The following is an 18,280-nucleotide window of genomic DNA, read 5'->3' as shown; positions in this document are numbered from 1 at the left end:
AATAATAAACGGAAGCATAAGCAACCCTAGATCCGGACCGGACCACTGGTACCAGTGTCAGATGAAAACCTCGAGTAGAAGAAATAATCATCCGGTTACTAAACCCGACGTAACCGAACGTTTATATTGTAAAGGAAATAACCAAATTTTCATGAAAGAAAATGTGAAAGTTTTGTCCGTAATTATATTTTTTACATATATTTTATGAAAAAAGTAAGTAATTCGTGTTAATTATTATTAATTTTGCATAAAATAATAAATAAACTATTGTTTATGTTTTGTTTTTGTTTTTAATAGAATGCAATATTTTATTTAATGGTTTTAATATATATTTGTATTATAAAATATATTACTTTATCAAATGTTTATTGATTTCTTTATATTTATTTTTTTTTAAATTAGAATACAATGAATGGGCTTAATTGCTTTTGTGTTTGTCTTTCGAAAATTAGAATATAATGTTTTTTTTAGGTACCTCCAAACTGTTGTGTACTACGTCATCATTCTAAACAAAAAACACGACGTCATCAGTTCGTGTGTTTATTGTAATTTCTATGGAAGAACATTAGCACTATAAAATTTATTTGCAAATAATGTTATTTTACTATCGTTATTATTTTAGAACGGTAAAATAAGTGCATAAGTTCACAAAAAAGTAATTTCTCATATATTACGAAAAACAACTAGTCCGTGTTAATGATTTGAAGATATAAGAAAAAAGCTCGCAAAGAATTCAAAATTTATACATTAAACGATAAATTTATCAGAAATTTCTGAATAAATAAAATATGCAATAAAAACATGAACAATAAAATGTATAAAAAAAAAATAATATAAGACTTACCTTTTGTAAAGCAAATAGATTTTTAATAACGAACTAGACAGGTGATAAAATTAGTTTTAACCTGTTCTGTTGATACATGTATCTACAAATGCTTGTCATTACAGGCTTCCGTATATTTCTGAAAAAAAAGGCGCAAATTTTAATTTCACCCTCTGTCAGTTTAAATAATCAAATCGAAACAATTTTTTTTTTTGTCGATTTTTCTTTTGCAATTTTTATTATCTCAAGAGTCATATGATATGAATATATTTTTTTTTTAATATTGGAAACCTGTTATATAAAAAAAATCGGTTTAAACTTCATATCGCGTAATATTTGACTTTAATATCATTTAAAGCTTTTTAAAATAATTATTTTTTAGAATTCGTTTTTTTTGTTGTTGTAATTCAAATAATTGTTACCGAGAAAAAAAAATCAAGAAAAATTGTTCACTTCATTTTTTTAACATAATATTAATGATTTTATGTCCAATTTTATTTACAACTTTGAGGTAAATGAAAAGAAATATGGGATTATATATATATATATATATATATATATATATATATATATATATATATATATATATATAGAGAGAGAGAGAGAGAGAGAGAGAGAGAGATATATAGATATATATATATATAGCTATTTTTTTATTTATTTGATCTTTCCAGCTTAAAAAAATGTAGAAATTTTTATCGACCTACATTTATTTTTTTGAGTTTTCGTAACATGAAATATAGGGGGGCGGGGTAGAACACCTAAACAGAATCCTCTAATATATTTAATGAAACCTACTTTAATATGTAAGCTGATTTAATCTATATATATAAAAGGCAAAATGTGTGTGACATTTCGTGTATGTCTTCAAAAGGTTTCTTTCGCATGCGCTCCCGGGGTCGTTATTATCGCTTAAAACTGTGTATATAGGTCCTATATCATAATATCTAGGAATTAGGAAAGCGCGTAGCGTATAGACTTATTTACGTCGATTTTTACAAAATTATTGTTATTTTGGCTTCTTGTGTGTTGATTGGGCTTTTTAGTATAAATAAAATGAAACTAAACTCAAACAGACGTGTTCGCGGCAATGCGACGGGAACAGATGCTTACGCTGCGTGACTTCTATTTGACCTTCTTAATTAGGTCAAATGGAAGCAGCAAAGTTAACTTTTATTACGCACACCTGTTTTTATAGTCATAGTTAAATAAATAAATTCAAACACCTCTACGCTGTATGTCGCGGTGGCCCAATGGTAACGTCGCACGGTTTTTTTTTTCACACATTAATTTCCAACTCAAGGATATGGGTTCGATTCTCATACTCACCTACCAAAACATTTTTTTATTATTATTTAACCCCCACCCCCACCCCGGAGTTTTGATTTACCTCAAGACACCCGGACATCGCCGGGTACCCCCTGCTAGTCTATATGTATAAAAGTGAAAATGTATGTATGTGTGTGTGTGCTTGTATGTCTGCTAAAAACTTTCGACAGACAGAACAAAAATTCACAAATTTGGTCTTATATGAAAAGACCCATATTTCGCCCGACAAATATCGAAAAATTGGCCAAAAACGTTAATTTTTTCACCCTGAAATCATCAGTTTTCTACAGGGGGGGGTCATCAAAAACCGTCCTCTCATGACGATGTCGCTTCTATGCATGCGTCATATGACGTCGTAATCTGATTTAGTTTAAAGATTGAAAAAAATGACGTAATTTCGGTCAGTTGCTTTGAGCGCTGGTCATTATTTAAAGGTTTTGGGTTCGAATCATGGTGTTAGATGTCTTCTTTTTTTTTCGATTTTTTAAATTTTAATATTGAAGCAGGGTTATTTAAGCCATTTTTCAAGTAACATTCGTTTTTCTGTTTTTTTTCTTACTTTGCTTATTCTTAGGTTTTCATTAACACCCCACACCCCCGACCGACCACACACACCCAAAAACACCCGGGCAATGCTGTGTACCCACCGATTTTTTAAATTTTAATATTGAAACAGGCTTATTTAAGCCATTTTCCCCGTGTTTTTTTTTTGGGGGGGGAGTATTTTCAGATTTTTTAAAGAAGTTTTAGCGTTCGTTTTTCTGTTTTCTTTTTGTTTTTGTTTTTCCGATTTTTACATTTAACATCGTTCGTTCGCCTTATGTTAGTTTATTTGTGTTTCTTCGATTTTTTTTAAGTTTTAACATTTTTATATAATATTTAATTTTTATTTAATATTTAAAAATATTTACTTCGCGTATTCTTATGTTTTGATTACCCCCCACACACACACACACACCGCCGGGGTACTTCCCGCTTTATTTTTCAGATGTTTTAAAGGAGTTTTAACGTTCGTTTTTCTGCTTTCTTTTTTGTTTTTTTAGTTTATTTTTTTTTACTTCGCTTATTCTTATGTTTTGATTAACCCCCACCTCCACCTCCGCCCGAGCACACACACCTCCAAACACTCAGGTAACGCCGGGTACCCCCTGCTAGTCTATCTATATATATAAAAGGCAAAATGTGTGTGACAATTTCGTGTATGTCTGGCAAAGGCTTTTCTCGCATACAGTCCCGGGTTCGTTACTATCGCTTACAACTGTGTATATAGGTCCTAGATAATAATATGTAGGATTTGGGAATGCATGTAGCTTATAGATTTATTTATATCGACTTTTACAAAATTATTGCTATTTCAGCCCGTCTTGTGTTCGTTCAGCTTTTTCGTATAAAAAGCGAAACTAATCCAAAGCTAAGCACCACTGTTCCCGGCAATCGCACCGGGAAACGTCCAGAAGCAATCAGCTTTGATCAATGTGGAGCTAAACTCCTTATATCCCCTTTCATTTGGGGAGCTGGTCCCTCCGCCCTTCACCATCATCTTGGGGAAGCGAAAACTGCACTGCATTGAAACAAAGTAAACAAACCTCAAAAACTGTCACGCATTAAATAAAATACTGCTACGTCATCTCGTAACGCTCCCGCAATGACCTCATTTAGTGGCTATCTGTCAATCAAACCTCTTTCACTCGCATTATAAGCCTTATTTTAACACTATAATCAATTCCTCTTACTCTTGGCCTAGACAGTTAAGTGGTTGGAGTTTGTTTCACCTCCGCGTCAAGGCTCCTTGGTTCAATCCAGCCTCACAACCAAAACTATTTTTTTCTTAAACACCCGGGCAACGTTTTTTTATTTTTTTTACTTCGCTTATTCTTTAGTTTACTCCCCCCCTATACACACAGCGTTTTTTTTTCGCTGTTTTTTTTTCTGTTTTGGGTTTGGTTTTTCCGACTTTTTTAACATCGTTTCAGGGTTATTACTTACCCCTCCCCCATACACACACCTACAAACACTCGGGAAACGCCGAGTACCCCCGCTAGTATATATATAAAAGCGAAAATGTGTGTATATATGTTTGTATGTATGTATGTGTGTTTGTATGTCTTGCAAAAACTTTCGACATGGGTGACAGATTTTCACAAGATCTGTATCATGTTAAAGTTCCAACCTTCACCCGACAAATATCGAAAAATCTATATATATAAAAGGCAAAATGTGTGTGATCATTTCGTGTATGTCTTCAAAAGGTTTCTTTCGCACGCGCTCCCGGGGTCGTTACTATCACTTAAAACTGTGTATATAGGTCCTATATCATGATATCTAGGAATTAGGAAAGCGTGTAGCGTATAGATTTATTTACGTCGATTTTTACAAAATTATTGTTATTTTGGCTTCTTGTGTGTTGATTGGGCTTTTTAGTATAAATAAAATGAAACTAAACTCAAACGGACGTGTTCGCGGCAATGCGCCGGGAACAGACGCTTACGCTGCGTGACTTCTATTTGACCTTCTTAATTAGGTCAAATGGAAGCAGCAAAGTTAACTTTTATTATGCACGCCTGTTTTTATAGTTATAGTTAGATAAATAAATTCAAACACCTCTACGCTGTATGTCGCGGTGGCCCAATGGTAACGTCGCACGTTTTTTTTTTCACACATTAATTTCCAACTCAAGGATATGGGTTCGATTCTCATACTCACCTACCAAAACATTTTTTTATTATTATTTTACCCCCCCACCCCCACCCCGGAGTTTTTACATCGCCGGGTACCCCCCGCTAGTATATATATAAAAGCGAAAATGTGTGTATACATGTTTGTATGTATGTATGTGTGTTTGTATGTCTTGCAAAAACTTTCGACATGGGTGACAGATTTTCACAAGATCTGTATCATGTTAAAGTTCCAACCTTCACCCGACAAATATCGAAAAATTGGCCAAAAACATTAATTTCTTCACCCTAAAATCATCAGTTTTCTACAGGGAGGGGTCAGCAAAAACCGTCCTCTCATGACAAGTTCACTTCTACGCATGTGCAAATGACGGTGGAACATGATTTAGTTTAAATATTTAAAAAAAAAACTGAACTAATTTACTCAGCATAGTCTTAGCCCAGTTGCTTAGAGCGCAGCCTCATTATCTTGGGGTTAGAATCGTTATTTTGGGTTAGAATCGTGGTGTGAGATGTCTTTTTTTTTTCGATTTTTTTAATTTTAATATTGAAACAGGGTTATTTAAGCCATTTTTCACATGTTTTTTGTTTGTTTTTATTTTTCAGTTTTAACGTTCGTTTTTCTGTTTTCTTTTTCCATCACATTCGCGTTTTCTTATTTGTTTTTCTCATTTTTACATTTAACATCGTTCATTTGCCTTACGTTAGTTTTTGGGTGTTTTTTTTTCGATTTTTTAAAGTATTAAATTTTTTATTAACCCCCCTCCGAGCACACACACCTCTAAACACCCGGACAACGCCGGGTACCCCCCGCTAGTAATGAATAAATATCGAAAATTTCAGGTAAATATGACTATTATTATATTTTTGCTAGATTTTATAAACATAGGTGTGTCAACGGCTTAAAACACGTTACTACATAGGAACATTGTTTTAATGCGGCGATAATGTAAACACGATTTTTGTCTCGCATTTTCATTATTTTTGCATGCTGTAAATAAAAAATATTAGCGGTTTATTTCATGCTTCTTCTTTTAAATAGTAAAAAAAAGTTAGGATGATAATAATAAATTAATTACAGTTACATCGTGTTAGGGTGGGTAAACTGTGGCGCGAGTTGGAGGTACCTAATATTTTTCAATGGTTTAGGTCTCTTTTAGGATTATAAAGATATTGTGCTTAGAAAATAGAATACAATGTTTTTTGTATTTTTTATAGTATACAACGTTTTTCAATGGTTTGAATCCGTTTTAGTATTATGAAAATATATGGTGCAACTTTGTCTTCGAAAAAGTTTATTTCACAGAAAAGCACTATTACATAGTTATGTACCATGCCGAAGTTAGTATAAATACCCAAAATTACGAAAAATGGTCCAGTAGAAAAATGATTATAAGTAAAAGCATAATTTTTCTAAGTTGCGATGTTTTCCCTGTAAATTAACCCTTTAGCAGATTGAACTCAAGGGGAGATAACTGCATTCTGCCGTTTAAGTTGCTTTGCGCAGAATCTGATGCATAACACTATCTTTCAGGTCGGCCATTTTGCTTCTTCTCTGTATACCGCATGCATTTATTCGAAACTCAGCTCTAGCACAGCTTCTACAAGACCATTTTTTCATAATTTTTGGAATTTGTACTAATTTCGACATGACATGTAAGTACGTAATAATGTTTTTCCCCTGAAATGCCTTTATTCGAAAATAGACGATTGGGTCGGACGACACACTATAATAAAGTTGCACCAAATATATTAATTTATAAACATTTATTGATTTCTTTATATTTTTCGAAATATTTTAGAAAGATTCCGAGCTATGCGAGGAACTAGTACCGAAAAATTGGGTTAACTGCTCTAAAATAGTAGAATGACTAAAAAATGAGGGATCATTTTACATTAAATTTTAATTCGAAAAAGATTCGCCACTGTACAATTTTAAAACACATTATGAGAGCGAAAGATGTCATCCAATAATTTATTTCATTATCTTATTTTGGCGCTGTTTTACACAAGGTCACTGTGCAGAGGGAGACAACTCCGTTTTACTAAGAGATACGTTTATTTTTTTCATCATAATTTAGGACGCTACTAATAACGATGTTTTTATTAAATCAAAACATGAAAAAAAATGCTGCAACGAATTTTTATTTTAATCTAGCAAAGTTGAAAACATTAATAATACAAAATGTAGTCTTTACGCGACCATTAAGAGAATCGTTTTTGTTTTCATGTCACAGTTTGTTTGTTTTGTTGTTTTTTTTGTTTTTTTGTTTTTTTCGACTATATAACAAAAAAAAAAATGAAAATGCAACGATAATTGCAGAGGAATTATTTTCTCATCTCATAATTTAGGATGAGAAAACCAATGATATTTTTATTAATTCAAAACACTAAAAAGAAAACAGAAAATTTCGACTACATTTTTACTAAAATTTCAACTACATTTTTTATTAAAAAGTAAATATTATAGTGAGGTTCTATTAAAAAAAAAAAATAAAGCTTAAAACTAGGCACTGCCAAAACTGGGGGGGGGGGGCAGGCAAGTACCTTTTGACCGACCGTCTTTTTAAAAATCTACTAAAAATCAGGTAATTATCCAATCAATACGAAATTTTCAGCGATTATTAAGAGAAGAATGAACTTTATAACAGTGTACTTATTTTTAAAAAACAATATTTATATATATATATTTTTTTTTTTTTGCTTACAACCACCCCCCTTGTTTTGAGGGGATTCCAAATATGCTTAAAATAATCATCTGAAACTTAACAAAACATATTGTGTTGTTGTAGGGACGGGATTATAGATTAAAAAAAAAAAAAAACTTGTTTGCATACCTTATTTTGATGTCTGAATATCACAACTTCGATTGTGTTTAATTATCCCGCTTTTGAGTTTTGAAGTGTGAAATTCGGTGAATATGTTAAGTAAAATAATTAATTTTTAATATTTATACGAAAAAAAAACATTTTAAAATCTTTGATAAATAAATTAACAATTTCTTTTTAGCGAGCCGAATAATGCATGGCCATTATTAAACAGGGCATGCTTTGAAGAATCGATACAAAAAAAATCGATAAATATTGTGCCCTTTGTGTTAAAAATATCATCATTTTTTCGATCCAGTTTGGAAACGTTTGCCGCCTTTCGACTACGGTGGACCAAACGCGCTGAAATGATTTTTTATTCTGCTTTAAATTGCCCCCCTCCCCATTTTGGAGAGCCTGACCCCCACATCTGGTACTGGCCAGCCTTAGCGTTAATAATACATTGAAATTTTCGTCATTGAAAAATAAGTTTGTTTGTTTTTTTTTTGCTTTTTGGTCTTCCGTAGTTTGCTTTTTATCAAGAACAAATATAAAGTTTGTAAACAGAGTAATCAAATCGACTCGAAGTAATTGGTTGCCTATATGAATAAGTGGAATTATTTGAAATCCAGGTACTTTCAAAAACCTTTTTTTTTTTTTTTTAACTATTTATATACGGTTTTTGTGCAAAACAAAAAACGCCAATTGTTAACTTTTGGGGAAAATTTAACATTTCAAATTTAATTAAAAAGAGTAGAAAATGTTTTACATTATTTTGCTTTCTATGTGATAAAATTAAGAGTTTTATCTTTCTGGAAAAAAAAAGTTACTCAGAAATAATGGATTTTAATTTCGTTTTAAATAACAACAACTTGATTTTTCGGCCATTTTTGGCAGTGCCTACTTAAAACCCATAGAATGAAAACATTACAAAAGAAATGGAATTTTTACGACTACTTTTTTTGGGGGGGGTATTCAGTCGCGTAGCTAGACCTTTTGCCGCCCGGGGCGGTAGAAAAATTTGCCCCCCCCCCGGCATTTGGGTGCTCGGAAAATTCGTCCATGGAAAATTCGTCCATTTTTTGCTAGGTAGGAAAACCGGTCCATTATTATCAAGTTAACATTTATTCTGTAGTTGCTTAATTTTCATACCTTGCGAAAATTAGTTCTACGGTATCTAATTTTCCTAAATTCAATTAAATTAAAATTAAAATATGAAAACTGATTTTTAATATTTTTTTATTCATTTGAGATTTTATCTGTTTTCCTTTTGTTTTAAGTAGATGGTGGGGGTTGCCCGGGGTGATTTTGTCCGATCCCCCAGCTAGCAATTGTAAAGTTTACAAGGAGTTATAAAAAGTATGCTACAAAAACAAACGTTTGATACTTTCAAAGTCTTAACCTCATGAATTGAACAGTAATAAAATTAATGAATTCAAACTTTCGCATCTAATGTTATTACCTCTTTGATGTCGGTGTATATACACCCAAATATCCAACTTTCTTTTCGCACCTATTCGATAAAAATTTATATGAAAGTTCCCCTTTAAGTATCAAATCTTTCTGAGGTTATTTTGTTTTTTTGGTGCTTGGCCGAAGCCTGGGCTTGGCCCTATCCTGTTAGGTCAGCCGGTCACTGAGTATATCGCCAGAAATAATTAATGCTTGCATTTTTTAAACTTAGTGATTGAAATGAATTAAAGCAATTTATTCTCAATTAATGGAAATTTTTAAAACTCCAAACTGTTAAACTATTTATCAAGTAATAATTTACAATTGCGTTTGGAGTTTTCAAAATTTCCATTAATTGAGAATAAATTGCTTTAATTCATTTCAAGATCAGTTTTTAATGTAGAGAAAGTTCAACCTAGATTAAAACAAAAAAATTGCCTCAATCTTGAAGGATATATTATATATATATTTGTTTATATATATATGTATATGTATGTATCTACATGTATGTATGTATATATGTATGTATATATTTATATTATATATGTATATATATACATATATGTATATATACATATATGTATATATATACATATATATGTATGTATATATGCGTATTTATATATGTGTATATATGTATATATGCACGTATGTATGTATATATGTATATGTATGCATAAATATATGTGTATATGCACATATATATGTATATATGCACATATATAGTTATAAAATAAATATGATTTTATTATAATGCTCCCATAATGTTGAGCATAATGAGAGCCGCAAATGGCAAACGGCCGTAAGCGAATATAGCAAGTAGATCTTGTGTACAATTAGAGCTGAGGTCGGTTTGGCAACGACTGCCAATTGTTCCCATTTACTTGCCTCTCCACGAGGGCAGAGTTAGACACAAGGCCGGTTTTTAATGTGGGGAAAATCCAGCTCCACAAAAAGGGGACTCTGGATAGGAACAAAAGTAAAAATTCTCAGTCATGAACGATTTCCCCATACTGACCGACGACAGAAAAGGAGAAGTGTATCATTGCAGATTTCAACAAGTTCACAATCTTGCAAATAAATACGCTTTTCTTATACCGTCAAATCTGCTTGATGATAATTATGATTGTCAGCTTGGTGGATTTGACGAAGATATAGAAAAAGAGAAATTCTTTGCTGAAAAGAAGAGGTTACAGTATGTTGTAAAAGCTTCAGAAAAAGACAAAATCGATGGACCTCTTGAACTTTTGAACTTTATACAAAGATACCAACTTGGGGATTCCGTCCCTAATATTGTGATCTTGCTGAGAATTTTCCTCACCAGAGCTATTAGCGTTGCTAGCTGTGAGCGCTCTTTCTCAAAACTGAAGCTCATAAAAAACTACCTTAGATCAGCAATGAGCCATACAAGACTTACAGACTTGGCAATCCTCTCAATAGAGAGGGAACTTGTCGAGGAAGTGAATTTTGATAGAGTCATTGATAACTTTGCCGAAAAAAAGGCGGGAAAATCTGTTTGTAAATTTTCAACTGACTTGATGCCTTGCGACAGTTCTCTTACAAAAAATAAATTCATAGCCTTATTTGCCATTCATAAATACATTTATTTAAAATATATTAAAACTATTTTTAAAAGAGCTGAAACGTTATTAACAACAACAAATTTCTGAAAACCAAGTGATTACACACACGGATTTAAAAAAGCACCGATACAAGACTTTTTTCTCTTCGGAGGGCTCGACCTCTTAATAATAACATTATGAAGACAAAGAAAAGAAAACTACATCGGACTATTTTCTCCTTGATACATCCATGTTATTTGGCGAAAATTCGGACTTTAACAACAACGACAAAAAAGTAAATAAAAATGATTTTATCATTTCATAACATTTTCAGGTTTTCAAATGTTCTCATTTAAATGTATTATTATATTTTCTTGTGTAGCTAATTCATTTAATTTAACATTTTTTTAATAATTTGAATTATAAGTTTTTGTTTTGAAAAAATATTTGGTTTCTTTTATTTGCGTACCTAGTCTTTATTTTATAAGTGGTTCAGAGGCTAGGGAATGAGGGTGGAGAGTTGTGTATCGATTTCGATTCTAGCTCATGGCACCCAAGTCATATATTATTATTGAAAAGAAATTTCAATTATTATTATAATAATATTCAATTATTATTGAAAAGAAATTGTTAAATTAACTGGCTACGTATACAATTACGTAGCCAGTTAATATAATTTAACAATTTCTTTTCAATAATAATAAGTATGTTAACATTAATCTGAAGGGAATTGTGTGAACATTAATCCGAAGAAAATTATATAATTGTTTTGAAAAATCTTTGGTCTTCTTTGACGAGTACTGTAATACGATGAAAATCTAGGACTAATAGCTGCAGTCTAACATTAGTTCCATGAAAATAAATATTTTGAGGGCTTCTGGAATTTTGAATGTTAACAGATTATCAAATGCGGGGGGGAGGTGAATCTTACGATCGCCGCGGGCTGCAAAGACTGTTGCTGTTTAATTTTTCAACAGTTTTTCAGAACATGTAAAGCAACTGCTTTCTTTGAAAGGTTACATAGAGAATTTATGCAATTTTAAAAAATTGTTTTACAAATAAAATAAATTTACATCGTATTTTGAGGTTATTCTCATTTTAGTTTTAGTGATAATTTAAAAATAATAAATATCTATAATTAGTACCAATAATGAAAAATTAAATTAAAAATTTTAAAGAATCGGTTTTGGAATCGTAAAATAGGGACAAATTTTTCCGATTCCGATACCTCCAATACTTCAGATTTTTACAAATTTTCGGTATAAAATTTCAGATTGTTTGTTAGCTTTTATATATTTTTTCTATTTTCTATTTTTATCCTCTCAAAATTCCGCCCCTGACATGTGCTGCTCGTAAATAAGAGACACATTTTTCTGATTCTGATACCTCAAAAATTTCCGATTTTTTACAACTTTTTCAGTATAAAATGTCAGATTTTTTTGTTAGATTTTGTTTATTTTTTTCTACTTTCTATTTTTACTCTCTCAAAATGGCGCCCCCTGACATATGCCGCTCGCAAAATAGGGACACGTTTTTGCGATTCCAATAACTACAAAAGTTCCCATTTTTTACAACCTTTTCGATATAAAATTTCAGATTTTTTGTTAGATTTTTTTCGATTTTCCCCTTTTACCATCTCAAAATGCCGCCCCCATACCGCCCCCATGCCGCCTCCATGCCGCTCAGAAAATAGGGACACATTTTTTTCTGATTCCTATACCACCCAAAATTCCGATTTTTTACAACCTTTTTGGTATAAAATTTCATATTTTTTGTTAGCTTTTGTTTATTTTTATTTATTTTTTTCTACTTTCTATTTTTACTCTCTCAAAATGGCGCCCCCTGACATATGCCGCTCGCAAAATAGGGACACGTTTTTGCGATTCCAATAACTACAAAAGTTCCCATTTTTTACAACCTTTTCGATATAAAATTTCAGATTTTTTGTTAGCATTTTTTTCGATTTTCCCCTTTTACCATCTCAAAATGCCGCCCCCTGACGCTCAGAAAATAGGGACACATTTTTTCTGATTCCGATACCGATAAAATTTCATATTTTTTGTTAACTTTTGTTTATTTTTATTTATTTTTTCTACTTTCTATTTTTACCCTCTCAAAATGCCGCCCCCTCAGGTGTGCCGCCCGGGGCGCCCCCCCCCTGGCTACGCCAGTGAGGGTATTACTTTTTTAAATTAACAAATAAATGTTATGGTAATGATAGTTGGAAGAAGAAATTGTGATTCAAATAAACAAACTCTTTAATAAAATAAGGATGAAACTTTTTTTTTACTGTAACAAAGCTTATAATATTAATAACACCAACATTTAGTTTTCAACATTACAAAAAATGGAAATTCGACGATAGTTGTAGAGGAATTGTAATTTTTATTAAGCAAAATTGCGATTTATTTTATATGAAACATTTTTTTTTACATGAATAATTTAAACGCGATATTGCTCCCTGATACAAATTAATATTCTTGGGAATATTTGACAAGTTTCTTGTTTCCGCCACAAAAACTCCATCAGATGGAGATGGAACATGGCCGCTGTTGTACCCAACAATTTCCTTATGTGTCTCTTTGTATGAGACCAAAACCCTGAAAATATATGAAAAATGTTAATACATTTAAAATATAATTGTAAATTAAATACTGAAACATAAATTTTATTGTCATTTATTTGTAAATGTTTTAAAAGAAAACTAACCTTCGATGGGTTAGGTATGTACAGTGTCATCATCAGGATTGACAAAGTCGTCCTCGTGGACAACTTTGTCAATCCTGATGAATTCCATTTTCATAATGTTCTAATCTGTTGTATGCTACCCAGCCATTGGAGATTATTCTTGTTTCTGGCAATATCGTGGTCCTTTCTTTCTTCTGCTGTTATGTTGCATCTGTGTTGTCCTCTCTCCACTGCTTCGAACACACAACTGCAGTTTCTAATTCTTCCTCTATTATATTTCCTCTTGAAGAAATAAGACTCATCTATCTCCACTTTCTTGGCGGTACCATCTTCATACAACCCACCAAGTAATATTGGATTGTCTAACAGATCTTGCTCACAAATTTCCCTTATGAAGTTCATCCAATCTGCAATTGTGCATGATGATACACCAATTTTATTAATGTTATCAACTTTGCTAGATTAAAATTAAAATTCGTCGCAACTTTTTTTTATGTTTTGATTTAATAAAAATATCGTTATTAGTAGCGTCCTAAATTATGAGATGAAAAAAATGAACGAATCTCTTAGTAAAATGGAGTTTTCTCCCTCTGCACAGTGACTTTGTGTAAAACAGCACCCTTATTTTATATATTTATTTACTGTGTGTATGTGTGTGTGTGTGTGTGTGTGTGTGTGTGTGTGTGTGTGTGTGTGTGTGTGTGTGTGTGTGTGCACATTTAATTATTTATTGAAATATTTTTTAAGCAATAAACTTTTGGTATAACTAAAAAGAAACACTTAAACACGGTTGCTAACAAAATAAACTAAAACAGGAAGACCGGTCTGGTAAGTGGAACAATTTGACATCAATAAGCGATTTTCAACCAACACCGGTTAAAGTTGGCCATGCCTCTCTAACGCCAATTTTTCATTGTTAAAAATTTATTAATAATTTTTTCGATAAAAAAAAGGATGAAGTAGGAAATAAGGATCAAACCGGCTTCATTTAGAAAAGAACAGATTTCGGTAGACACTGGTTTAACTTTCCCCTTGGCATGTTCAGGCAGATTTTCCAGACCAAGAGTGCATTGTTTTATATATTTGTTGTATAGAGCACTCCGAGCTCAACATCAATTGTCATGGCCAGATCGAAATATAATTGTTATTGTTAAGAAATTAGGTTTTCGGAAAATAGTTTACCTTAGTTTCTAGAAAGAATGTTTGAAGGAAAATATTTATAGTTAAAGTTAACTCTACATTATAATATTTGTAAGCAAAAGAAAAAAATCCAAATCAATAATCGATTGAGATCATGCTACAATTTAGATCTGTGGACCTCTGAGAGTTTGACATAATCTGACGTGGATTTTGTAGAAATTGAGTTTTGTGACAGTTGAAAATTCAACATTTTCTTTTCTTCTATTTCTCGACATGGGGCATTTTATTTATCCCTTTCTTTATTTTTTTACCGGCATATCGAATTTTTTCCAACAGTTTAAACATATAACATTTTTTTCCTTCATAACTGTTATAAATTTCTTATAATAACTTTCTCTTTATTTGCATATCTCCTCTCACATAATCTTGCCGTTTGCCTTTTCTTTATTTTTTATTTGAATACTTTCTTTTTTTATTTTAGTAACATGGATTTCTGCCCACTTTCCACATTTATCGTTGTAAAATTCAGTTTAATAAAGCCTTAGAAAAAGATCTTTCTGCTTGCGTCTTCATGACATTACAATTTATTTAACTGAATTTTTTTTTTACTTAATTTTATCTCATTGATAAAATTATTCGACTGGACAGATTCGACATATCTTCTGCATATCCTCAGGCTAGCAAACTTTGGAAACTATGGTACCGAAACTTTATTGGCCAAAAATTTAATTTCTTCACCCTAAAATCATCAGTTTTCTACAGGGAGGTGTCAGCAAAAACCGTCCTCTCATGACAAGTTCACTTCTACGCATGTGCAAATGACGGTGGAACATGATTTAGTTTAAATATTTAAAAAAAAAACTGAACTAATTTACTCAGCATAGTCTTAGCCCAGTTGCTTAGAGCGCAGCCTCATTATCTAAATGTTTTGGGTTAGAATCGTGGTGTGAGATGTCTTTTTTTTCGATTTTTTAAATTTTAATATTGAAACAGGGTTATTTAAGCCATTTTTCACATGTTTTTTGTTTGTTTTTATTTTTCAGTTTTAACGTTCGTTTTTCTGTTTTCTTTTTCCATCACATTCGCGTTTTCTTATTTGTTTTTCTCATTTTTACATTTAACATCGTTCATTTGCCTTACGTTAGTTTTTGGGTGGTTTTTTTCGATTTTTTAAAGTTTTAACATTTTAATATTTAAAAATATTTACTTCGCTTATTCTTATATTTTTATTAACCCCCCTCCGAGCACACACACCTCTAAACACCCGGACAACGCCGGGTACCCCCCGCTAGTAATGAATAAATATCGAAAATTTCAGGTAAATATGACTATTATTTTATTTTTGCTAGATTTTATAAACATAGATGTGTCAACGGCTTAAAACACGTTACTACATAGGAACATTGTTTTAATGCGTCGATAATGTAAACACGATTTTTGTCTCGCATTTTCATTATTTTTGCATGCTGTAAATAAAAAAATATTAGCGGTTTATTTCATGCTTCTTCTTTTGAATAGTAAAAAAAAGTTAGGATGATAATAATAAATTAATTACAGTTACATCGTGTTACATACAGGGTGGGTAAACTGTGGCGCGAGTTGGAGGTACCTAATGTTTTTCAATGGTTTAGGTCTCTTTTAGGATTATAAAGATATTGTACTTAGAAAATAGAATACAATGTTTTTTGTATTTTTTTATAGTATACAACGTTTTTCAATGGTTTGAATCCGTTTTAGTATTATGAAAATATATGGTGCAACTTTGTCTTCGAAAAAGTTTATTTCACAGAAAAGCACTATTACATAGTTATGTACCATGCCGAAGTTAGTATAAATACCCAAAATTACGAAAAATGGTCCAGTAGAAAAATGATTATAAGTAAAAGCATAATTTTTCTAAGTTGCGATGTTTTCCCTGTAAATTAACCCTTTAGCAGATTGAACTCAAGGGGAGATAACTGCATTCTGCCGTTTAAGTTGCTTTGCGCAGAAACACTATCTTTCAGGTCGGCCATTTTGCTTCTTCTCTGTATACCGCATGCATTTATTCGAAACTCAGCTCTAGCACAGCTTCTACAAGACCATTTTTTCATAATTTTTGGAATTTGTACTAATTTCGACATGACATGTAAGTACGTAATAATGTTTTTCCCCTGAAATGCCTTTATTCGAATATAGACGATTGGGTCGGACGACACACTATAATAAAGTTGCACCAAATATATTAATTTATTAAACATTTATTGATTTCTTTATATTTTTCGAAATATTTTAGAAAGATTCCGAGCTATGCGAGGAAAGGAACTAGTACCGAAAAATTGGGTTAACTACTCTAAAATAGTAGAATGACTTAAAAATGAGGGATCATTTTACATTAAATTTTAATTCGAAAAAGATTCGCCACTGTACAATTTTAAAATACATTATGAGAGCGAAAGATGTCATCCAATAATTTATTTCATTATCTTATTTTGGCGCTGTTTTACACAAGGTCACTGTGCAGAGGGAGACAACTCCGTTTTACTAAGAGATACGTTTATTTTTTTCATCATAATTTAGGACGCTACTAATAACGATGTTTTTATTAAATCAAAACATGAAAAAAAATGCTGCAACGAATTTTTATTTTAATCTAGCAAAGTTGAAAACATTAATAATACAAAATGTAGTCTTTACGCGACCATTAAGAGAATCGTTTTTGTTTTCATGTCACAGTTTGTTTGTTTTGTTGTTTTTTTTGTTTTTGTTTTTTTTCGACTATATAACAAAAAAAATGAAAATGCAACGATAATTGCAGAGGAATTATTTTCTCATCTCATAATTTAGGATGAGAAAACCAATGATATTTTTATTAATTCAAAACACTAAAAAGAAAACAGAAAATTTCGACTACATTTTTACTAAAATTTCAACTACATTTTTTATTAAAAAGTAAATATTATAGTGAGGTTCTATTAAAAAAAAAATAAAGCTTAAAACTAGGCACTGCCAAAACTGGGGGGGGGGGGCAGGCAAGTACCTTTTGACCGACCGTCTTTTTAAAAATCTACTAAAAATCAGGTAATTATCCAATCAATACGAAATTTTCAGCGATTATTAAGAGAAGAATGAACTTTACAACAGTGTACTTATTTTTAAAAAACAATATTTATATATATATATTTTTTTTTTTTGCTTACAACCACCCCCCTTGTTTTGAGGGGGTTCCAAATATGCTTAAAATAATCATCTGAAACTGAACAAAACATATTGTGTTGTTGTAGGGACGGGATTATAGATTTAAAAAAAAAACTTGTTTGCATACCTTATTTTGATGTCTGAATATCACAACTTCGATTGTGTTTAATTATCCCGCTTTTGAGTTTTGAAGTGTGAAATTCGGTGAATATGTTAAGTAAAATAATTAATTTTTAATATTTATACGAAAAAAAAACATTTTAAAATCTTTGATAAATAAATTAACAATTTCTTTTTAGCGAGCCGAATAATGCATGGCCATTATTAAACAGGGCATGCTTTGAAGAATCGATACAAAAAAAATCGATAAATATTGTGCCCTTTGTGTTAAAAATATCATCATTTTTTCGATCCAGTTTGGAAACGTTTGCCGCCTTTCGACTACGGTGGACCAAACGCGCTGAAATGATTTTTTATTCTGCTTTAAATTGCCCCCCTCCCCATTTTGGAGAGCCTGACCCCCACATCTGGTACTGGCCAGCCTTAGCGTTAATAATACATTGAAATTTTCGTCATTGAAAAATAAGTTTGTTTGTTTTTTTTTTGCTTTTTGGTCTTCCGTAGTTT

General features: G+C 31.5%; 1 long non-coding RNA gene across 1 annotated transcript in view; it reads left to right on the top strand.

Annotated features, from left to right (window-relative positions):
• Window positions 1-28: 28 nt before the first annotated feature.
• LOC145287712 (uncharacterized) overlaps window positions 29-18,280 on the top strand; it is a 116,012-nt gene continuing 97,760 nt past the window's right edge. The window contains exon 1 of the long non-coding RNA XR_013869181.1: window positions 29-213. This is a non-coding gene — a long non-coding RNA (uncharacterized LOC145287712). The remainder of the gene's footprint in view (window positions 214-18,280) is intronic.

This window comes from Euprymna scolopes, chromosome 11, assembly GCF_053919585.1.
Source record: "Euprymna scolopes isolate OS-2025 chromosome 11, ASM5391958v1, whole genome shotgun sequence".
NCBI lineage: Eukaryota > Metazoa > Mollusca > Cephalopoda > Sepiida > Sepiolidae > Euprymna > Euprymna scolopes.
The sequence above is the reverse complement of the archived record's forward strand: the minus strand, read 5'-3'. Positions and strand labels throughout refer to the sequence as shown.